At 34.7% G+C, this 25,360-nt stretch overlaps 1 non-coding gene across 1 annotated transcript; it reads right to left on the bottom strand.

Annotated features, from left to right (window-relative positions):
* Positions 1-1,958: 1,958 nt before the first annotated feature.
* Positions 1,959-2,065, bottom strand: LOC128281987 (small nucleolar RNA R71). Its single transcript, XR_008272299.1, has one exon. It is a non-coding gene; the product is annotated as a small nucleolar RNA R71 (small nucleolar RNA).
* Positions 2,066-25,360: the final 23,295 nt, after the last annotated feature.

The raw sequence follows: 25,360 nt of genomic DNA, 5'->3' as shown, positions 1-25,360 counted from the left end.
TTTAATGCATTTTATGGATGATTTCTCATTAGAATTGGTGAATTCAATGTTCCTAATGCTTTAATTTCATGTTTTATACTTAGGAGAGCATAGGAGAGCGAAAAGAATGAGAAACGGGCCAAAAATGGAGAAAATGGGCCAAGGTACAAAATCAACACGGCCTGGACCTCCTCACGCAGGCAGACCACACGGCCGTGTCAATTTGGCAGGCTCGAGCACAGCCTGAAGTAATCGAACACGGGCGTGTCCCTACCGAGCCCAAGTTGAGTCCAATTCGGAAAAGGCTAATTTTGAGGGCTTCTAGGCATTCTAAAGCCTATAAATACACCCTAAAGAAGGAAGAAAAAGAGAGACAGAGAAGGGAGAGTAAGGAATTACTCCAAGGAAGCCGATTGATCCATCTCAGAAGTCAGATTCATCATCAAGACTGAAGATCTCTCCTCAATTTTCCTTCAGGAGTTTTGGGTTTTCTTTATGTTTTGTATTCTTTATTCTTCTGAGATGTTTTCTTATTTAGTTATGAACTAAAACCCCTAAATACCTAAGAGGAATGAAACCTAAGACGAATCTTGTTATTATTTTCTGAATAGTATGAAAAATGTTTAACTTGTTCTTAATTCTGTGTTCTTAATTCTTGTTTTGATATCCTAGGATTCTGATTCAAGACATGCTCTTATTCAGATAAGGAATAGACCTTGTCTAAAAGTACATTTGTCATAATTAAGCGGAGTTGATTGCGCGCCTAATAAGGGGATCCATAGATCGAGTTAATGCAACCCTAGAGTGTTAATTAGAGAAAAGTCTCGGTTATTCAATCTATGGATTAGATGTTATTAGTCTTGAATAGGGATAATAACATAACTTAGGGATCTCAACGGAACAAGTTGAATGAATAAATCGTCCGATTTGGAGCCAGAATAACAAGTAAAGTCTAGGTGGATTTTTTCCTTAGGTATTGTCTTAAGTCAATCGATTTTTACCAAAAGCAATTCCCCAATTTTTTTCTCTGTGCATTCTTAGTTTAGATAACTAGTTAATAAAACAAAACCTCTTCATTCTTAGGCTAGATAATAAAAAGACAGTCATTACTAGTACTTTTAGTTCCTTTGGGTTCGATAACCTGGTCTTGCTAAAACTATACTATTGTTCGATAGGTACACTTGCCTACATTGCAATAATAGTTAGTTTAAGAACAAGTAATTATAAATATTTAAAACCTATCACGAAATCACGCGATCAAGTTTTTGGCGCCGCTGTTGGGAATCTAAGATATTAGGAACGCTCAATTTTTATTACTTTAGCCATTTATGTTTCTTTCAATTTAATTTAATTTATTATTATTATTTATTAACCTGCTCTTTCTTTCTCTTGGCAGGTTTTTATACTTTATGACTAGAAGAAACTCGTCAGGACCATTACTTTTTGACGAAGAAATCGATCGTACAGTTCGTAGAAACCAAAGAGAAATAAGGCGTAGCTTAAGATACACAGAGAACGAGCAAGAAGACGATACTCAACCCCCAACTGAAGAGATGGCTAAAAACCAAGGCAATCAGCCACCTCCTGCAATTACGATTAATCAAAATCTCGCCCACGACTATGTATGATTATGCTAAACCTTCTTTAATGAGAACCGAACCAAGCATAGTTAGACCCATCAGAGCTGCAAATACTTTTGAATTAAAACCTAACACTATTCAAATGTACAACAATTTGTTCAGTTTGATGGTTTGCAGGATGAGGATCCCAACGCTCACTTAGCCAACTTCTTAGAACTGTGCGATACATTTAAAATTAATGGCGTTTCTGATGATGTCGTATGTCTTCAGTTGTTTCCCTTTTCATTGAGGAATAAAGCTGAACAGTGGTTGAACTCGTTACCACGAGGGTCAATTACTACTTGGGAACAAATGACCGAAAAATTCTTGCTAAAATATTTTTCGCCGGCTAAAACAGCTAAGTTACGCAATGATAACTCTTCTTTTGTGCAGATGGATTTAGAAACCCTCTACGATGCATGGGAGAGATACAAGGACTTACTGAGAAGGTGCCCTCACCATGGGTTACCGCTTTGGCTCCAAGTACAAACATTTCACAATGGTCTGAATCCTTCGAATCAGCAAATGGTTGACGCAGCGGTGGGCGAAACCATCAACAATAAAACACATAAAGATGCCTATGAGTTTATATAGGAGGTGTCACTAAATAACTATCAGTGGCAAGTCATGAGGACAAAGCCAACGAAAATAGCTGGTGTTTATAACGTCGATTCGGTCACCATGCTGTCAAATCAAGTAGAATTCTTGAATAAAAAGATTGATGGTTTTCTTAATTCTTCACAAGTTCACCCAGTAATGCAGTGCGAAGCAAGTAACGATGGAACAAGCCATCCGAAATATCAACCTTATGCCCATAACATGGATAACGAGCAACTAAACTACATGGGTAATAATCCTCGATCTCAAAACAATCCATTTAGTAACACTTACAATGCAGGTTGGAGGAACCATCCCAATTTCTCATGGGGAGGCCAAGGAAATCAAAGACCACAACATCCTTCGGGTTTTCAGCAACCACCCTACCAACGGGAGAAGAAGCCAAACCTAGAAGAGATGCTCTCAAAGTTTATATCGGTGTCAGAAACCCATTTTCAGAACACCGAGACAGCACTTAAAAATCAACAAGCGTCGATCCAAGGGCTCGAAACTCAGATAGGGCAGCTTTCCAAACTGATCTCGGAAAGACCACTAGGAAGTTTACTTAGTAACACCAGATCAAAAGAGCATGTCAAAGCAGTTACACTAAGGAGTGGGAAAGTGTTAACGGAATCTGAAAAGAAGTTAGCACAAGAAGCCGTGGAAAGCGAAAGGAGGGAAGAAAACCCCGAAAATAGTGGCAAACCAGTACCGGAGGAATATAAACCACCAGTTCCATATCCAACAAAATTGAAAAAAGATTGCATTGATGCACAATTCGATAAGTTCCTTGAACTTTTTAAGCAATTACATATCAACTTACCTTTTGTTGAAGCCATTTCACAAACGCCTACATATGCAAAATTTTTGAAGGAGCTTCTAACAAATAAAAGGAAGTGCGAGGACTTATCTATAGTAGAACTCAACGAAGAGTGCTCAGCCATACTCCAAAACAAGCTTCCAACCAAACTGAAAGGTCCAAGAATTTTTACTATCCCTTGCTTAATTGGTAGTCTGAATGTTGAAAAAGCACTAGCTGATTTAGGCGCTAGCATTAATTTGATGCCATATAAAATGTTCAAACAACTTGGTCTTGGGGAACCTAAACCTACTAGGATGACTATTCAATTAGCCGATAGATCTGTTAAATATCCTAGGGGTTTTATAGAAGACGTACTCGTAAAAGTATATAACTTCATATTCCCTGTTGATTTTGTTGTGCTTGACATGGATGAAGATGTGGAAGTACCCTCAATTTTAGGGCGCCCATTTCTAGCCACTGCTAGGGCTGTAATCGATGTGGGTGACGGTAAATTGGTACTTAGAGTAGGTGACGAGGAGATTATCTTTAAAATTTATGATGCTATGAGATTCTTTAGGAAACAAGATGATTCATGTTATTTTATTGACTCTATTGATCATATTACTCAAGATTCTTTTCAGGAAATTGTACAGAAGGAGACAACGAAACCGTATCCAGCTCAAGGCAAGGAGACAGGTGAGGAACCTAATGACCATTCATCAAGACAAGTAGAATATGAGGGCATTAAGATAAATGATGAACTTAAGCAAAAACCCTCTATTGAGGAGCCTCCCAAACTGGAACTTAAACAATTACCAAACCACTTAGAATACGCATTCCTTGGAAATAATTGTACATTACCAGTTATTATTGCTTCTAACTTGCAACCCAAGGAGAAAGAGGAATTAATCCAAGTATTAAAAGAACATAAAAAGGCCATACCTTGGAAAATTTCTGACATTAAAGGAATCAGCCCATCTTTTTGCACCCACAAAATTTTGATGGAAGATGAATACAAACCGTGTATACAAGCTCAAAGACGACTAAACCCCAACATGAAGGAAGTTGTAAAGTCGAGGTAGTTAAACTTCTAGATGCTGGAATTATTTATCCTATTTCTGACAGTTCTTTGGTAAGTACAGTGCAGGTTGTCCCCAAGAAAGGAGGCATGACGGTTGTGACCAACAAGAAGAATGAATTAATCTCAACAAGAATAGTCACAGGGTGGAGAGTTTGCATAGACTACAGGAAACTGAATGATGCCACAAGAAAATATCACTTCCCCTTGCCATTTATTGACCAAATGTTGGAAAGATTATCCGGACACATGTATTACTGCTTTCTAGACGGACTCTCTGGTTACTTCCAAATCCCAATAGCTCCTAAAGATCAAGAAAAGATAACATTCACATGCTCATATGGTACGTTCGCTTATCATAGAATACCTTTTGGATTATGTAATGCTCCTGCCACTTTTCAGCGCTGTATGATGGTCATATTCGACAAACTCGTGGAAGATATCATAGAAGTATTTATGGATGATTTTTTAGTATTCGGTAACTCTTTCCATCTCTGCCTTAAAAATTTAAAATGAGTTTTAATAAGATGTAAGAAAACAAGCCTTGTGCTTAACTGGGAGAAATACCACTCCATGGTTCAAGAAGGTATTGTATTAGGGCATAAAATTTCTAATAAGGGATTGAGGTGGATAAATCTAAAATAGAAACAATCGAAAAATTACCACCTCCTAGTTCGGTTAAGGCTATTAGAAGCTTTTTAGGACATGCTGGTTTTTATAGAAGATTTATTAAGGATTTTTCTAAAATAGCTAAGCCTTTAACTAAATTGGTAGAAAAAGATATACCTTTTAACTTCGATCAGGAATGTTTAGAAGCATTTAATACTTTAAAGGATAAATTAATTAATGCTCCAATCATTATTGCACCTGATTGGAACTTGCCATTTGAACTAATGTATGATGTGAGTGACTTTGCAGTAGGTGCAGTATTAGGACAATAAAGAGACAAGCATTTTCAACCTATCTATTACGCCAGCAAAACCATAACGGCTGCACAAGAAAATTATACAACTACGGAAAAAGAGTTACTAGCTGTGGTTTTTGCATTTGATAAATTTTGATCATATCTCATATTGTCTAAAGTTGTTGTTTACACTGACCATTCCGCCCTTCGCTACGTTTTAACTAAAACTGATGCAAAACCTCGACTCATTCGATGGATTCTCCTATTGCAGGAATTCGACTTAGAGATTCAGGATAAGAAAGGAGCTAAAAAATCTCGCTGCTGATCACCTGTCCAGGCTCGAGAAATCCAATACCAGAGAACTAGATGACGTTGAAATAAATGATTCATTCGCTGAAGAACAATTTTTTGCTATATCTGACTCCGAGGTACCTTGGTTTGCAAACATCGCAAATTTTTTAGCTGCTAACATTATCCCAAAAGGGTTAACACACCAGTAAAAGAAGTGATTCTTTAATGATGTGAAAAACTACTTTTGGGATGACCCATTTTTGTTTCACAGATGTGCAGATCAAGTCATCAGAAGATGCGTTACAGGATTAGAAACATCAAAAATATTGGAACATTGCCACTCAGGGCCAACCGAAGGACACTATAGTGGAACTAAGACCCACACAAAATACTTGAATCAGGTTTTTATTGGCCTTCGTTATTCAAAGACTCTATCAGGTATGTTACTTCATGTGATAAATGCCAACGGACATGTAACATATCTAAATGTGCTGAAATGCCTCAAAACTATATGCTTTCATGTGAAATATTTAACGTTTGGGGTATTGATTTCATGGGCTCATTGCCCAGTTCATTTGGGAATAAATACATCTTAGTAGCAGTTGACTACATGTCCAAATGGGTAGAAGCCCAAGCTCTACCTACTAATGATGCTAGAGTGGTAGTACATTTCTTTAAAAAACTCTTCTCGAGATTCGAAACACCTAGAGCAATTATCAGTGACAGGGGCACTCATTTTTGTAATACCCAATTTGAAAAAACCCTTAAGAAATACGGAGTTCATTATAGAACAGCCACCCCATACCATCCTCAAACTAATGGACAAGTTAAAGTAGCAAACCGGAAATCAAATGGATCCTTGAAAAAACAGTAGAATCAAACAGAAAAGACTGGGCAACTAAAGTAGACAATGTCTTATGGGCTTACAAAATTGCTTTTAGGACTCCCACAGGGACAACACCTTACAGACTTGTTTATGGAAAACGTTGTCATCTACCATTCGAACTAGAGCATAAAGCTTTTTGGGCTATTAAATTTGTAAACTTTGATCCCGAACTTGTAGGAAAAAATAGGTTGATGCATCTGAACGAGTTTGATGAATGGCAAGCCAATGCATACGAAAATTCACGCCTATACAAGAAAGCAACAAAACGGTGCCATGATGTTCGTTTAAAGCAACGAAAACAATTTGAAGTTGGAGATCTCGTCTTACTATACAACTCAAGACTCAAATTGTTTCCCGGGAAACTAAAATCACAATGGTCAGGACCTTTCATAATTCAATATGTTCTTCCATATGGCACAATAGAGGTAAGTCACCCATCATACGGTACTTTCAAAGTAAATGGCCACCGTCTCAAACTTTATAATGGTGAGAATTTTAAAGTCGATAGAGAGGAGCTACGACTTCACAAACCGCCCTGAATAAACCAACAAGGTAATAGTCAAGCTTAGACTATAAACAAGCGCTTCTCGGGAGGCAACCCGAATACTAGCAGTTTTAAATTATTTAAATTTCAAGTTTTAAACATTTAGGTCACTAATAGAGTACTTGAAGCATAGGTTCCCAACTCCACACGGCCTAGCACACGGCCGTGCTTAACGCTGTGTGACCAACACGGATGGAAACCCGGCTGTACGATATGGCGGTGTAGAAACAGGGTAGAAGATTTCCCAAAACACGGGCTGTAATAAAATGCCACGACCGTGCGATATCGCCGTGGTCGAATCTGCCAAATAAACACGGGCATGCGACACGCCCGTGTCTAGCACCCGTGGACAACACTATCATAATACCACGGACGTGTGTTGAGCTACACGAACATGGGAGAAGCAAACCACATCACACATGATCGTGTAACATGATCACATAGCCACATGGCCTATACACAAGAGCGTGCCAGAAGGCTGTGTGGCGACATCTTAATTCGTGACAAACACGGCCGAGCCACTGCGTACACGGGCGTGTGCCCTGGCCGTGACATTTGAAGAATCAGAATAATCCTTTTATTTTTCCTCCCATTAAGTTTTTAAGATTCATTTCTTTCCCTTTTTAAACACGGCTTATCTTTGTGACTACTATCAGATTATTCCCTTCACTCTCTTTTTATCATTCAGAATCATGCTTGACATCTAGATTTATTTCCAATACTCGATCTCACCAATCCAAGAATAACATCCATTCTTAATACAGGAAGTTCCACTTCTCCCCTTCTCTTATTCTTATACTTTAATATATATCTTTGTACATTGAGGGCAATGTAAATCTTAAGTGTAGGGGGGCATCCATGTCATTATCAAAAAAATCCCTAAATAATCACCTTGTTCTTCCGAAAAACTCTCATATCATATTTAGGATAAATTTTAATTGATTTATGATTTTGATTGATATATCTTGAATTAAAACATAGGGATTTATGCATTGATTGTTTAAACTTTAAGACATTAGAGAATCAAGCATGATAAGTTGATTTTTAAGAATTTAAAATTATAGGTTGTTTCCCCAAGTCTAGGTATTACTTTGAATTGGAATTCACAAGTCTTAACATCAAAAAGCCATAATTTTTGTGATATTTTTTAGCCTTTTGAGCATCTATTAATTCTTTCATGCTCACTTTTATTATTGCTTTGAGTGCGTCAGTATTGAACTGTTATTCTAAAACTTGCTTGATTATGCATGTCGAGACCACACCATTTGATTTGATATGTCAAAATGATTAAGGCACTTAGGATTAACCCACTCAAGCCATGAAAAGCCTACCTTCACGATTAACCCCTAGTAAACCCCTTTGAGCCTAACAAGCCATTTCTTGTATTACCCTTAATATTAACCTTTAACCCATTATTGTTGAAACCCCCTAAATTAATCCCTATTTTTGTCGAGATTTGAGTTGAATGGATTGCTTAGCTATGTTTTTCTCTTAATAGTTAGTCTATATTATTTAACTTGTTCTAAAAAAAAACATGTTTACATATTAGTAGTGATCTTCTGTTTGTAAGCTTCAGAAGTTAAATTCCATAGTCTGAGAAGAAGCTCTGTTGTACGCAAGTAATGATTAACTCTTTTTCTAGTTAAGTAATTTTTCAATTCAATCTCAATTCTAACCCTTTCTTTCAGCTTGTGACCACACCCCCCTAACCAAGCCTCAATACAACATTTTAAAGACCTTTTGATTGATGTATCATCTTAAATTATAGTGGTGGAGATTTGATTTTCATGCAATCCTATGGTAAGGACTTTTCATTATTGACTGTTGAGTGCTTTATTTATTGTCCTTAAACAGCTCGAGTGATTTGAGTGAATCTTTAGTGAGGATGTGAAGCTCTGTGATACTCTGAATCAAAGGTAATTACTTAAATGAGGGGAGACACCTATGTTTGCATGATTAAAATGCTCCACTTGGAATATTTGAAACTTTTATGTTCTTTTAGTTGAATTCTCAATGTATGATTACTTATGGATTAATGTGAGATATTATCGATAGGAATTATAAGTTGAGAAGAATTTATTTTGATTATGAGTTGAGAATTTTGCTTGAGGACAAGCAAATGCTTAAGTGTGGGGGTATTCGATAAACCATAAATTATACATATTTTTACCCCATGTTTAATGCATTTTATGGATGATTTCTCATTACAATTGGTGAATTCAATGCTCCTAATGCTTTAATTTCATATTTTATACTTAGAAGAGCATAGGAGAGCAAAAGGAATGAGAAACGGGCCAAAAACAGAGAAAATGGGCCAAGGTACGAAATCGACACGGCCTGAACCTCCTCACTTGGGCAGACCACATGGCTGTGTCAATTTGGCAGGCTCGAGTACAGCCTGAAGTAATCGAATACGGGCGTGTGCCACGAGTGTGTCCCTGTCGAGCCCAATTTGAGTCCAATTCATAAAAGGTTAATTTTGAGGGATTTTATCCATTCCAAAGCCTATAAATACACCCTAGAGAAGGAAGAAAAAGAGAGACGGAGAAGGGGGAGTAAGGAATTACTCCAAAAAAGCCGATTGTTCCATCTCAGAAGTCGGATTCATTATCAAGACTGAAGATCTATCCTCAATTTGCCTTCAGGAGTTTTGGGTTTTCTTTATGTTTTGTATTCTTTATTCTTCTGAGATGTTTTCTTATTTAGTTATGAACTAAAACCCCTAAATGCCTAAGGGGAATGAAACCTAAGACTAATCTTGTTATTATTTTCTGAATCATATGATAAATATTTAACTTGTTCTTAATTATGTGTTCTTAATTCTTGTTTTGATATCCCAGGATACTGATTCAAGACATGCGCTTATTCAGAGGAGGAATAGACCTTGTCTAAGAGTACATTTGTCATAATTAAGTGGAGTTGATTGCGCGCCTAGACATAGGGTGACAAGATTTTGCCGGATTAGAGTGAAACCTAATAAGGGGATCCATAGATTGAGTTAATGCAACCCTAGAGTGTTAATTAGAGAAAAGTCTCGATTATTCAATCTAGGGATTAGACGTTATTAGTCTTACTGAGTATCCTTAATGATTCTGAACAGTTCAACAGACAAAGTCAAGTCAAGAAAGAATATGTGAATGAGCTAAGTGACTCAGGTACGTACGAAATTCATACGAGTGTTTAAAAGGGGAAAGTATTTGATGAACTCAATTAAGAAATTGAATATATGTTCAATGAGAAAGGTTTGTGAATTTGAATGTAATTAGCTAAGTTTAGCATAATTGAATTGATATGCAAATATTTATGTGTCGGCTTTATTTGTATATGGCTTACTAAGCTTTTGAAGCTTACTTTAGATGTTCTTTCCCTATTTTATAGATTATCGAAGATAGCTCAGACTTTGGGATCGTCGAGAAATGTTATCACACTATAGATCATCTCGTTGGTGCTTTTGAAGCGTGTATATATGGTATATGGCATGTATAGGCTAGTGTCATCTTGGTATGTTTTGAGTTACAATATTAGCCATGATATTTGGCTTGTAAATGTTGGTGTGAATGGCCATGTAAGTTGGCTTGAATTATGTGTTTGATAAGTAATATATGTGATGTATATAATGACTTATACGTTGGCTTGTTTTGGTAAGTTTGCCATAATTGTTGATATAGACAAATGGTTGTTTATTTGGTTAGTTATTAATTGATGTATTAATGCTTGGAAGTGGGCATATTGTGGTTTGACCTTGAGATGATATTATGGTGTGTTTTATGACATGAAATAGATGATAGATGGTGAGTTAATGCATTTGGAACTTATGTAAGTTTTGATAACTTTGGCATGATGATTTGGTATGTTTTAAATATGGAAATTGAGTAGTTGGAATGGTTGAGGATAGATGGCAAAATATGTTTATAAATTGGCATGTTTTGGTTGCTTATATTTGTGTTGAAATAGTACTATTTTGGTTGCTAGGTGTGCATGAGAAAAGGGTGGCAAATTAGCTTTGCAAATAGCCTATTTTTGTCCACACGGGAAGAGACACGGGCGTGTGTCTCAGCCGTGTGCGACCCACAGTCATGTTACACGGCCGTGTGTCCCCTGGGGAAGCCCTTTGAATTTAAGTCAGTCTTGTGCATGGCCTAGACACAGGAGCGTGTCTGGTAGCCGTGTGGGACACATAGCCTGGACAGATGGGCGTGTGTCGCCATTTCGAAGGGTACACGAGTTTGAAACATGGGCGTGTGGTCGACCGTGTGACTCAGGTTAGTAACCCCTCCAGATTTTCCATGGCCATGGCACACGGGAGAGTCCTCGACCATGTGATGCAAGTCAATATGTATGCTCTGTTTTCACACAACATGAGACATGGGCGTGTCTGGTGGCTGTGTGAGGCACACTGCTTGTTCATACAAGCGTGTGAAACTTGTATGCATGAAAATTTTCTAAGTTTCCCAAAGTTTTCAAGTGTTATCGGTTTAGTCTCGAATCTCTTCCAAGCATGATTTAAGGTCTCGTAAAGCCTTATAAGGGACAATGTGATTATGTTTGATGTATGTTTATGTGTTAATGGATTTTCATGTGAGAAATGTAAGATGTATGCTGTAATTGATCAATAATGCCTCGTAACCCTATTCCGGTGACGGATACGGTTAAGGGTGTTACACCTTAGGCTAGAAAGATTAAGCTACAAAGACTTTAAAAACATAAAAATCATTAAAAATCAGACCAATTTCATTTCCATGCAAGTTAAACAAGTGACCAAAGCTTGCAAGCCCTAACCATGGCTTCTTCCTTCTTCAATTTCGGTGATAGATGAAAATTAGAAAGAAGATACTTTGGTTTTTATTATTTTAACTTTAACTTATTAATTAATTTACATAATTAACCTTAGTAATTAACCTTTAAATCACTTAATAATGTGTCTATATTTATCCACTCATAATAATAACAGTCTAATTACCATTTAAGTCCACTCATATTAAAGATTCATAGCAATTTGACACCTTTAACTTATAGAATTCTAATTTTGCACCTTTTACAATTTAGTCCTTTTTACTTAATTAAGCATGCAAACGTTACAATTTCTTAACGAAAATTTTATACGACCTTAATAATATTCCAAAAAGATTAAAATAATAATAAAATAATTTTTTTCTCATCAGATTTGTAGTTCTGAAATCACTGTTTTGATTTCACTGAAAATCGGCTTTTACAAAATTAATTATATCTAAGGAGATTGGAACTTAAGCGGGACCATTTGTGACTTCTCTAAACTTTCCTAAGAATTAATTTATTGTAATCTTTTAAGAATAAATTTTCTAATTAACTTCAAAATTTTTATTTTTATTTTTACTTTCATTTTTATTTTATTGTTAATGTTATTCTTATTTGTTTATGTTTAATAAGGGGGTCAAATTGGCCCAAGTACTAATCAATTTATTTTATTTTATGTAGTCCAGTTTGTAAATACAGTTTGGTCTTAAGGCCTGAAATAGAAAAGAGGAGAAAATTTACCCCACATTGTTGTGCAAAAGGTTCCCAAAACCCTATTGTTGCCACCACTTTCATTTCTATCTTACCTTAGCTTTCAAGCCACCTTTGTAGCTAAATTTTTGCTACAAGTTTGCCCTAATTAACTACTATTTAAACCCCTCTTTACCACCATATTTTTCACAACCATTCAAGTAATTAGCTTAAAACCTAGCCATTTATTCCTTTTCCTCGTAGTCATTAGCCTTAAATCCCAAAGAATCTGCCTAATTTCCTTCCCATGTCATAAAACCCTCATTATTGTCGCCGCATAACTCTTGCCAAAGCAATCTTATCATTGCTACAAGCCTTCCACCACTACAATCCCATTGCTATCACAAGCCTACCACCATTTTTGTAACACCCTTCACCTGTATTCAATGCTAGAACATGGTTAAAGAGCATTATCGGACTTATAATACAATTATACAACCATTTAACAAAAAGAAGATGGTTAAGGAGCATTATCGGACTTATAATACAATTATACAACCATTTAACAAACATAACATCATTTCATACATTCATCATTCAAACTCAATCAATTTGTCCCTAATACGAGACTACGAGGCCTTAAACATACATTAGAAGTGGTTCAGGACTAAACTGAGAACTTTTAAAACATTTGAAACACTTAGAAAATTTTTCTCAAAATAGGGGACACATGCCCGTGTGTTCAGAAACACGGCCACTAGACACGGCCACGTCACAAGCCGTGTGCACATTCAAAATGGGAGCACATGGCCGTGTCCTAACCCGTGTCCTACCCCATGTAACTCTAACTTGAGTCACACGGCCAACACACATACCCGTGTATTTAGCCCGTGTGCCCTAAAAATGGCCTCACATGTCCATGTGATAAGCCATGTGCTATGTAACGCCCCGTACCCGAGACCGTCGCCGGAGTCGAACACGAGGTGTTAACAGACTTAATTCATTACTTAAACAGCTCAAACAATTTATTTTTAAAATTTTCAGTCAAACTAGCAATCTGCATCACAGTCGCTTAAAAATTCATATCTTGAGTTCCAAAACTCTAAACCAATTCCGTAAATTTTCCCTAAAACTAGACTCATATATATATTTACTAATTTTTTTCTAGAATTTTTGGTCAAGCAAATTAGTACAGTTTATTAGTTAAAGTCTCCCCTGTTTCAGGGTTCGACTGCTCTGACCTCTGTGTATTACGAATCAGATATCTCTCTGTACAGAATTTCAATGACTATGAAGTTTGTTTCTCTTAAAACTAGACTCAATAAGGAATCTGTACATATAAAGAATGACTTCTAATTATATGTTTACAATTTATGATAAATTTTTAAAGTAAGAATAGGGGATCCAGAAATCACTCTGGCCTTGTTTCACAAAAGTTCAAATATCTCATAAAATATAATTCATATACCTGTTTTGTTCAATCCATATGAAAATAGACTCATTAAGATTCAATTTCATAATATACTCATCATTTAATTCCATTTCTACTATTTTTAGTGATTTTTCAAATTTACATCACTGCTGCTGTTAGAATCTATTTTATGGTAAATTTTACCTATTTCATGGTTTCCATGAATTAGCTAGCAATTTGACATACATAACACCAAATATGATCATGATTAGTCATTCCAATGGCTAATCATTACCAAGCATTTCCATACCACTCAATAACCATATCATAAGACCATATATAAAAAATGATTATAATGCTATACATGCCATACTCAAAATATGCAAGCCATTATGCCAAGATGGTATACAGATAGTGTGAGCGAACCTCCGACCGTTCCCGATTTCCGAGCTGGCTTGTCAAAACTACAAGGAATGAAAAGGATGGAGTAAGCATAAATGCTTAGTAAGTTCACATGCAAATAGCAAGTAACATAACCATATAAGCAAACATAAAACATCATTTGCATAATCATCACCAAGACATTCATATCATATTTTCATTTATCATCTTACCATATTGTTTTTATATCGATTTCTCAACCCGAGGGTTAAGTACATACCTGTTCAAAGTATCCATTTCACAACACTCACCAATACGTCCCTTTCATCTCTAGTATTCCTCCATTTGAGTAGAACTTTACCCATTGAACACATCGGAATATAATTTGGATACATGGAAAGTTTGCACATAAGTGCCACATATGTAGCCAAGCTACCATGTAACCCGCCCATAAGTGAACTCAGACTCAAATCAACGAGCTCGGGCGTTCGCATCCATAAGTGAACTCGGACTCAACTCAACGAGCTCGGATGCCTAGTTACATCTCTCGAACTCGGACTCAACTCAACGAGTTCGGATGCCCAAATATCCTAGTGACATGTCACTTGTATCCTAATCTATTCCTAAGGTTCAAAGGGGATTTTCCTCAAACACATCTCCATGCCATCTTCCGTAAAATACCGAAACCAATACTCGGTAGCACTTTATATTTAACAAATAATTCACATAATTTGCATTTTATTCAAAAATAACCACAAAGCATATATTTCATGATAAAAATCAGCATATCATATAATTAACATCAATAACTTAAAAATAACAATTATACTACATTATTTACACATGAACTTACCTCGTATGCGAAAATGGCTACTTTTACCATTTCGTCTACAACTTGGTATTTTCCCCATTTTAGCCCAAATTTTAGTTTTCCTTGCTCTATCATTTAAAATATAGTCTAATTAGGACTCACATTATTCAAATTGTCCCAAACTCATATTTTGGCAAAATTATAGTTTTGCCCCTAAACTTTTGCATATTTACACTTTTTCCCCAAAGCTCGTAAATTAAACTTCAGCCTATTTTCTTATGTTTTATGACATGCTGATCATTTTTTCCTTCTATGGAAACATCAAATTCTCACTCTAACATGTACTTATGACTATTAGGTATTTTTACCGATTAAGCCCTTTTGCTCGTTTTCACTTAAAACTGAGTAGCACAAGTTGTCTAACATAATTTAAAACCTCATATTCTATCATAAAACACCAAAATACACAAATTTCACCTATGGGTATTTTTCCAAATATAAAACCTAGGTTAAATTATTGCTAGCATAAGCTTAATCGAGCTACCGGGATTCCAAAAACATAAAAATCGTTAAAAAAGAGGCTAGAACGGACTTACAATTGAGCTTGGAAGCTTGAAAAACCCTATCCATGGTTTCTCCTTGCTACATTCGGCCATGGGGTTGAAGATGAGAAAAATTGGCTTTTAATTTTGTATTTTAATTCATTTTACCCCTAAATGACCAAAACGCCCTTACTACTAAACTTTCCAAAAATTCCATCCATGTCCAATTTTTGTCCATAGACTTAGAAATTGGTAAAATTCCTATTTAAGACCTCCTAATTAATATTTCAAAACAATTTCATACTAGAAACTTCTAGAATGCAAGTTTTGCAAATTATTCGATTTAGTCCCTAATTTCAATTTAAGCACTTTATGCATAAAATTTCTTCACGAAATTTTCACACAATCATGCAATCATATCATAGACCTTAAAATAATCATAAAATAATTATTTCTATCTCAGATTTTGTGGTCACGAAACTGCTATTTCGACTAGGCCTAAAATTAGGATATTACAACTCTCCCCCCTTTAGGGATTTTCGTCCCCGAAAATCTTACCAGAAAAGTGGTCTTCACTTAGATTCCTCAATTTCATATTCGGTGCTGAAGAACTTTCACTCAAGCGGTGCCTCCAATATATCTCATTAATTTCTCATATATTCTGAAAGTTTACGAACTCATCTCTTAATTGTTCTTAAATTTTCAACCCTTCTCCGTTTCCCTTGTCATCTTGACATAAAACCAGATCTCAATTTGGTTAATGGAGACTAGAATTCCAAGAAATTCAACAATCAAAGGGACCTGTACTCTTCTGAAATAATCATACAGATTTTCATCATCAATAAATCACAATCCAATAACATCTGAATCAAATTACAGTACACGTCATTACTCTCTGAATGAATAGGAAAATTTGCACTGTGAGCTTCATACAATTCTTTCTCTATAAGCCTCGGAATAATAATACCATGAACCAGATCCAATCTGAAATTCAACATCAGAAGTCGATCCTCACTTTACTCTTTTAGTTTACTACTCACAATCACATTTTCTTCTTTCCGCTACGGAAATAATTCTGATATAACCTCAAAAATAATCCTTTCTTCAAGTTACAAAACAATTCATCATGCCATCCGTTACTATTCATTCATTGCGTTAATCAAAACCGTCTCAATTGAATTAGCTCAAGTAACCAAAATATCTCAATTGAAGAATTATAATTGACTTAATTGAGAGAAGTAATCCACCATACCGATTGAAACTCGCACTTTTATCACTTATGCCCTTTACTGTTATCAAACCTTACAGGAAAATTAGAAAAATCCCAATACTGAAATCACCACATTACCCAAATCAAATTAGAAGTATAGTCATATTTGACATGATTATCACGAGCTGAAGAATGCACTTCGAACATGAGTCATAATTGACAAATTATGGAACAAAGATAACAAGAAATCCAAGATAGAGAAACCCAGAATAAAGAAATCTAGAATAAAGAGATCCAAGATAAAGAAACCCAAGATACGATATTATGCCGGAAAATCAAAAACCAAACTCATAGAGAAAATACAGAATACCCTGATAATTCTTCAAAGAAAGAAAGTCCAAAAGAAAACTTCATTTAATCCCACTGAAATCAAATATAACAAGATCAATATATCTTCCCATACATATATATCAGATGAAGCATCAAGTAGAAGAAACAGAATCATAATATCATATGTATTCTCTCATCAATTCTTATCAGACGAAATGAAATAGAATACCCGATGAAATAGAGCAATATAAATTATAAACCAGTCAGACTACCAATGCTTTCATCCAACACCAGAATTAGAAGACATTCCCATATAACAAGAATTTCTTCAGAAGATCAATAGCCATAGAAATATTTCTGAGAACGGGTGAACACATAGAACATCTCAAAAGAGACTGCTAAATCTGTCCAGTCACAACTGTCACACTCAGATAGTTCACATTTCAATTATCATTTCCCCAACTAGTTCTGCCATCACAAATTTCATATTAAACCATTCACTAAAGAAGGTCAGTTCTGAATAAATTTTGATTTACACTTTTCTCAACCTTGCACCTGAGTAATTCGATTTACCAAAGAAAATTCCTTCTCTAATTGGGACAGTGCATAACTCCAATAATCTTTACGTCAATCTGATACTTTACTGGCTCTGACTTTACTTATCAGCTCATTTTCAGTCTCTAATCATACTTATAATTATTCTATCACTGAACTCTTTGGGTTCTCAACCGAAAACTTATTCAATACAAATCTCATGAAATTCCATTATAAGTACCATTTCAGTAAGGGGGAGGGGTTGTAGGACCTCTGACTCGACTTTCTTATACATACACATATGACACAACTTCCATCATCATAGCAACATCATCAAAATCATGTCATTCATTCAGGTAATGCAACATTCATGTTGGTTTACACCAATTTTCCTATTGTCCCATTTAGACAATATACTTATGCATACATTCTATGTTTTCTAGATAGCTTTACTTATCCATTCATTTAATTAAATTAAGTCATGGTTATGACATCATATAAGGCCAAACAAACATAGATATTTGCATCACAATCACAACTTTCATTTTTTGCATCATCATGTACATATCATTATAATCATATAATTCAGTCCAACAATTTAACATAGATAAGTTCATTTCATTATAATCCTTTATCTCATAAAAATTATATATCATTAGCATTCATCAACATTCGACGTCCAAATCAAGACAATGTCATTTTCATTCATATCATAATATTATGACTTTTATTCATACCTCTACTACTTTCTATTTATTCCGTTCATCTTATCAAGTAAGCCATATACACTACATCATATGAGCATTAAGCAAGTATGGATATTTATCACATATGTATCATAAACTTTTATTCATACTTTTCTAAACCGAGACTTATCATAATCATAATTTTACTCAAATACCTTCACATAACATTGAACATGGTCGGCGCAGCTCGGTTGGAGAGTACCCTGTCTAAATAAGACGATACTGTACTCATACGCGTCGGAAGACATCACACTATCATAAATCAGTGGCATGTATAGCTAAACTTTTACACATGCTAGGTTAGTCCGAGAACCGACTAAACCTGCTTTGATACCACCAAATGTAACGCCCCATACCAGATACCGTTGCCAGAGTCGAACATGAGGTGTTAACAGACTTAATTCATTACTTAAACAGCTCAAACAATTTATTTTTAAAATTTTCAGTCAAGCTAGCAATCTGCATCACAGTCGCTTAAAAATTCAAATCTCGAGTTACAAAACTCTAAATCCAATTCCATAAATTTTCCCTGAAACTAGGCTCATATTTCTATTTACTAATTTTTTTCTAGAATTTTTGGTTGAGCAAATTAGTACAGTTTATTAGTTAAATTCTCCCTTGTTTTAGGGTTTGACTGCTCTGATCTCTATGTATTATGAATCAGATATCTCTCTGTACAGAATTTCAATGACTATGAAGTTTGTTTCTCTTAAAACTACACTCAATAAGGAATATGTACATATAAAGAATGACTTCTAATTATATTTTTACAATTTATGATAAATTTTTAAAGTCAGAACAGGGGATCCAGAAATCACTCTGGCCTTGTTTCACAAAATTTCAAATATCTCATAAAATATAATTCATATACCTGTTTTGTTCAATCCATATGAAAATAGACTCATTAAGCTTCAATTTCATAATATACTCATCATTTAATTCCATTTCTACTATTTTTAGTGATTTTTCAAATTTACATCACTGCTGCTATTAGAATCTATTTTATGGTAAATTTTACCTATTTCATGGTTTCCATGAATTAGCTAGCAATTTGACATACATAACACCAAATATGATCATGATTAGCCATTCCAATGGCTAATAATTACCAAGAATTTCCATACCACTCAATAACCATATCATTAGACCATATATACAAATGATTATAATGCTATACATGTCATACTCAAAATATACAAGCCATTATGCCAAGATGGTATACAGATAGTGTGAGCGAACCTCCGACCGTTCCCGATTTCTGAGCTGGCTTATCAAAACTACAAGGAATGAAAAGGATGGAGTAAGCATAAATGCTTAGTAAGTTCACATGCAAATAGCAAGTAACATAACCATATAAGCAAACATAAAACATCATTTGCATAATCATCACCAAGACATTCATATCATATTTTCATTTATCATCTTACCATATTGTTTTTATATCGATTTCTCAACCCAAGGGTTAAGTACATACCTGTTCAAAGTATCCATTTCACAACACTCACCAATACGTCCCTTTCATCTCTAGTATTCCTCCATTTGAGTAGAACTTTACCGTTGAACACATCGAATATAATTGGATACATGGAAAGTTTGCACATAAGTGCCACATATGTAGCCAAGCTACCATGTAACCCGCCCATAAGCGAACTCAGACTCAACTCAATGAGCTCGGGCGTTCGCATCCATAAGTGAACTCGGACTCAACTCAACGAGCTCGGATGCCTAGTTACATCTCTCGAACTCGGACTCAACTCAACGAGTTTGGATGCCCAAATATCCTAGTGACATGTCACTTGTATCCTAATCTATTCCTAAGGTTCAAAGGGGATTTTCCTCGAACACATCTCCATGCCATCTTCCGTAAAATACCGAAACCAATACTCGGTAGCACTTTATATTTAACAAATAATTCATATAATTTGCATTTTATTCGAAAATAACCACAAAGCAAATATTTCATGATAAAAATCAGCAAATCATATAATTAACATCAATAACTTAAAAATAACAATTATACTACATTATTTACACATGAACTTACCTCGTATGCGAAAATGGCTACTTTTACCATTTCGTCCACAACTTGGTATTTTCCCCATTTTAGCCCGAATTTTAGTTTTCCTTGCTCTATCATTTAAAATATAGTCTAATTAGGACTCACATTATTCAAATTGACCCAAACTCATATTTTGGAAAAATTACAGTTTTGCCCCTAAACTTTTACATATTTACACTTTTTCCCCAAAGCTCGTAAATTAAACTTCAGCCTATTTTCTTATGTTTTATGACATGCTGATCATTTTTCCCTTCTATGGAAACATCAAATTCTCATTCTAACATGTACTTATGACTATTAGGTATTTTTACCGATTAAGTCATTTTGCTCTTTTTCACTTAAAACTGAGTAGCACAAGTTGTCTAACATAATTTAAAACCTCATATTCTATCATAAAACACCAAAATACACAAATTTCACCTATGGGTATTTTTCCAAATATAAAACCTAGGTTAAATTATTGCTAGCATAAGCTTAATCGAGCTACCGGGACTCTAAAAACGTAAAAATCGTTAAAAACGAGGCTAGAACGGACTTACAATCGAGCTTGGAAGCTTGAAAAACCCTAGCCATGGTTTCTCCTTGCTACATTCGGCCATGGGGTTGAAGATGAGCAAAATTGGCTTTTAATTTTGTATTTTAATTTATTTTACCCCTAAATGACCAAAACGCCCTTACTACTAAACTTTCCAAAAATTCCATCCATGTCCAATTTTTGTCCATAGACTTAGAAATTGGTAAAATTACTATTTAAGAGCTCCTAATTAATATTTCAAAACAATTTCATACTAGAAACTTCTAGAATGCAAGTTTTGCAAATTATTCGATTTAGTCCCTAATTTCAATTTAAGTACTTTATGCATAAAATTTCTTCACGAAATTTTCACACAATCATGCAATCATATCATAGACCTTAAAATAATCATAAAATAATTATTTCTATCTCAGATTTTGTGGTCACGAAACCGCTATTCCGACTAGGCCCAAAATTAGGATATTACATGCTAGGCCGTGCCAAACCTGTAGAGTATATTGACTTATGCCACACAACGAAGTCACATGCCCGTGTGTGAGGCCGTGTGGAGCATACTGACTTGATTTCAAATTCAACTCTAGGGGACACACAGCCATGTAACATGACATGTGTCACACACAACTGAGGGACACACCCGTGTCTTTGCCCTTGTAGAAAAAAATAGGCTATTTACCAAGCCATTTTGCCACCCAATTTTTGTGCATACCTACACAATTCAAATGGTACTCACTCATTGCATAAACGGTCATCCAATTCAACCAAAATCAAGACCAAAACATACCATTTCAATTCCAACAACTAGCTTGCTTACTATCTCATGTTTTACTCATTCAAAACATTCCAACTTTACATATTCAAATTATTTAATTAAACATTTCCCAAACATGCATCATCATACATCAATCTATAAGCACATAGCTTTTCAATTATCAACCATTTGACATCTATAATACCAACTATCCATAACATTTCAAATCAACTTCAATCACTCAATATAAACCATATGCACACTTATATATACATAACCAAACTAGCCAAATTAAGCCAAGTCTCATGGATATACATATACAAACCAAAACATAACCATTCATAAGCCATCTCAAATGGCAAAACTTACTATCAAGATACATATCAAAATGACCATAATCCTATACATGCCATATGACCAAACCATAAGCTCAAAAGTAATAAAGAGATGGTTGGATAGTATGACGTAGTCTCCGACGATCCCCGAATCTAAGCATAAATACACAATTCATCAATTTGAACTTGTTAATTCATAATTCATAACCACTAACAAACCTTCCACATGTTTAATCATATACTTATTTTCAAACATCATAGTTTCGTCAATTTAAAGCTCGTATGATTCATACACGTACCTGAACCAATCCATAATAAACTCATACCCAAACGGAAAAATGTCGAAAACTCAAATTCTCACACATTAAGTGCCAATACATAGTCGAAGATATTTTAATCTCACACACTAAGTTCCATATGTAGCCGAAGCTATCTCGAATCTCATACTAAGTGCTATACATAGCCGAAATCTTGAATCGCACACCAAGTGCCATACATAGCCGAAGCTATCTCAAATCAAACATTGAGTGCCATACATAGCCGAATTGTCGTCAAATATGATTGTAGTCTCATATACACAATTTATGCAATATCAAATCATTTAAAGCATAATTATAATAATGCTTATTACATACGAGCTTACCTCGGATGTGTAAACGATGAAATAAGTCGTTTCGTTTATAACTTTCATTTTTCCCCGATCCTAATTCGAATTCCATTTTTCTTGATCTAAATATATTCAAAATTAACTCATTTAATCAACTATTTAATCAATTCAATCCAAAATATACATTAGGGCTATTTTACACATTTTCCCCTAAACTTTCACATTTTTCACAATTTAATCCTTATTTCATAAAATCACAAATTAACGAAATTCCAATTATACCCATGCTAGTCGAATTACCATAATGCCGCTAGCAGCCCATAATTTTCATTTATTTCACATTTTACCCACTAACTTTACACTTTTCACAATTTAATCTCTATTTTTCATTTTTACTCAAAATCACTTTACCAAACTTGTATAACTATTTTCAAATATTCACAATTCATCATAAATCATCAAAGAACACATATATACATCAATGGCAACTTTCACAAATTTTAACAGTTTTGAAATCAAAGGTACAGGCTAGATAGATTGAGCTACAACGAATTCAGAAACATAAAAATCACTAAAAACTGAGTCAAAATCACATACATGCTAGTAGTTGAAAGTGACGAACGCTTCAAGCTCTCTAATGGTTTTTCCAACACTTAATTTCGGCAATGGAAAAAAGATGAAGCAAATTTGGCTTTGTTTTATTTTATTAACCATTATTTATTAATTACTATTTTAACCTTTGTTATAAACCATTAATACACATGTTAATATGTCCATAAATGCCCAATTAAAATTAAAATGGTCTAATTACAACATAAAACCAATAAATTTAAAGTTCTATAGCTATTAGACACCTTTATCTATTAGAACTCAAGTTTTACGCTTGACGCAATTTAGTCCTTTATATCAAATTAACTATTCAAACGATAACATTTCTTCATGAAACTTTCACACATACATACTATCATGCTGTAAACACTTAAAATAATATTAAAATAATTTTACAACCTCAGATTTGTGGTCCCAAAACCACTATTCTGATTTGACTAAAAACGAGTTGTTACAGCTGCAAACCTTTTGCTACCATTCATTATCGATTTATTTTCCTTTCATTTTTCTAAAATTGTGCCTATTTTTTGTAAAAAAAACCACCGTGTCTCGCAAAAGAACTAGATCTTCCAAGACCTCTGCCGAAAATCTAGTCCTGATTCAAGATGAGGAAGCGAAAGAAAAGTTTGATTACATCTGCAAAAATCAACATATGATGACAGAAAAAGGCATCAATTTGGAAAGAAATGACAAGTTGGTAGTGCCCTTGCCAATTCAAAAAACAATTAATGCCCTCAATTGGAACTATTTCTGTGATGTGCGATCCCTGCCTGAAGAAGAGTTAGTTCGAGAATTTTATGTCAACTTAACCGTGTCAGATGCTATTAAAGTTCTTGTTCGCAAAAAAGAAGGTACCGCTTACTTCTAAGTCCATTAATGATTTGTTTAATCTGCCTGATGTTGAATAAGATGAGTACTTTGCCATGATAAAAAATATAAATTGGGATTTTCTTCAACAAGTGCTTAATGTTGTTACAAATCCAGGATCTCAATGGATTATAAGAAAGTATGGTAGTCATTCTTGCCTAAGGGAATATTTAAAACCATTGGCTAAGGTATGGTTCTACTTTGTTCGATATAGCTTCATGCTTATCTCACATAGGTCCACCATCTCAATGGAACGAATGCTTTTGTTGTATGCAATTATGACAGAAAGATCTATCAATTTGGGAAAATTATTCTCAATGAGATCCACGATTGTGCTAGACAGAAGGTAAGAAGTGCCTACTTTCCATCATTGATTACTTCACTTTGCTTAAGGGCCCAAGTTAAATCAAAACCAAACTTGAAAGGCCAATATGTTCAAGGTTGCATCACATCGCATGATCTTGAAAAGTTAGTGGAGAAATGTCCATGAGCTGAAACCAATTGAATTGAGTGAACCAACCGAACCAAAAACTGACGATTCATCCAATAAATTTGAATAGAAAGCTGACTTAGTTGAGGAGACAGAAGAAGCAAAATCTGAAGAGGAACCAAACAACCCTGAACTAAGGGTGGAACCTAATGTTGTTGAACCAATAGAGCCAAGTTTTTGTCCTAAGTTGACCATGCTAATGCCTACTTCTTCAAATACTATGAAAAAATCAATATTTTCAACTATGATAGATATGTGGAATTCATGTATAACCAACAACAGGCCTATTAGAGATATACAAAAATTAGAGATGATTCTATTCAGAATACTTTTAAGAATATCTCTAACACTTTTGTTCCTAATTTCCCAAATCATATCTTCGAGACATGGTAAGAAGAGCTTGTGGGATCAAGTACGACCAAGAAGGGAAACGAGACAGACTTAGATGACGATTCAAATTTAAAAAAAGGGAAATTTCTTTTTTTAGTAGTTTTAGTTATTTACTTTTGTAGTTAGTATTTTGTTTTCACACAATAAAATTGTAAGCATGAATAAAATAAAGTTCAATGACTCTACTCTGTTAAAAAAAAAAAAAAGCTTAGTTGTGCAGTAATGTGAATGAACATGTCAAGGATTGGATTGTTGAGAAAGACTTGGTACTTAAGCAGTCTTCATGACTCACCTCTCTTTCTTGCTATCGTACCTAGTGTTTAGTTCTCATTCATTACTTTTCTTACACAATGAAGACATTGTTTCTTTTTAAGGTGAGGGTAGGGCAATATCAGCATGAAATTTTTTTAGAATAGCAGTTAGCATGAATTTTAAATTTTTTTCTTAAGTATGTTTCAATGATTACACATAAGTATGCTGAAATAAAATGATGTTCAAAGAAAATTTTGTTCATAATTTAGCTCAAATGCAAGTATGCTTTTTGATTTTATTTGAGTCTTTTTATGTTATATTGAGTTATGGAATGGTTGTA

This window comes from Gossypium arboreum, chromosome 1 (genome assembly GCF_025698485.1).
Source record: "Gossypium arboreum isolate Shixiya-1 chromosome 1, ASM2569848v2, whole genome shotgun sequence".
NCBI lineage: Eukaryota > Viridiplantae > Streptophyta > Magnoliopsida > Malvales > Malvaceae > Gossypium > Gossypium arboreum.
The sequence above is the reverse complement of the archived record's forward strand: the minus strand, read 5'-3'. Positions and strand labels throughout refer to the sequence as shown.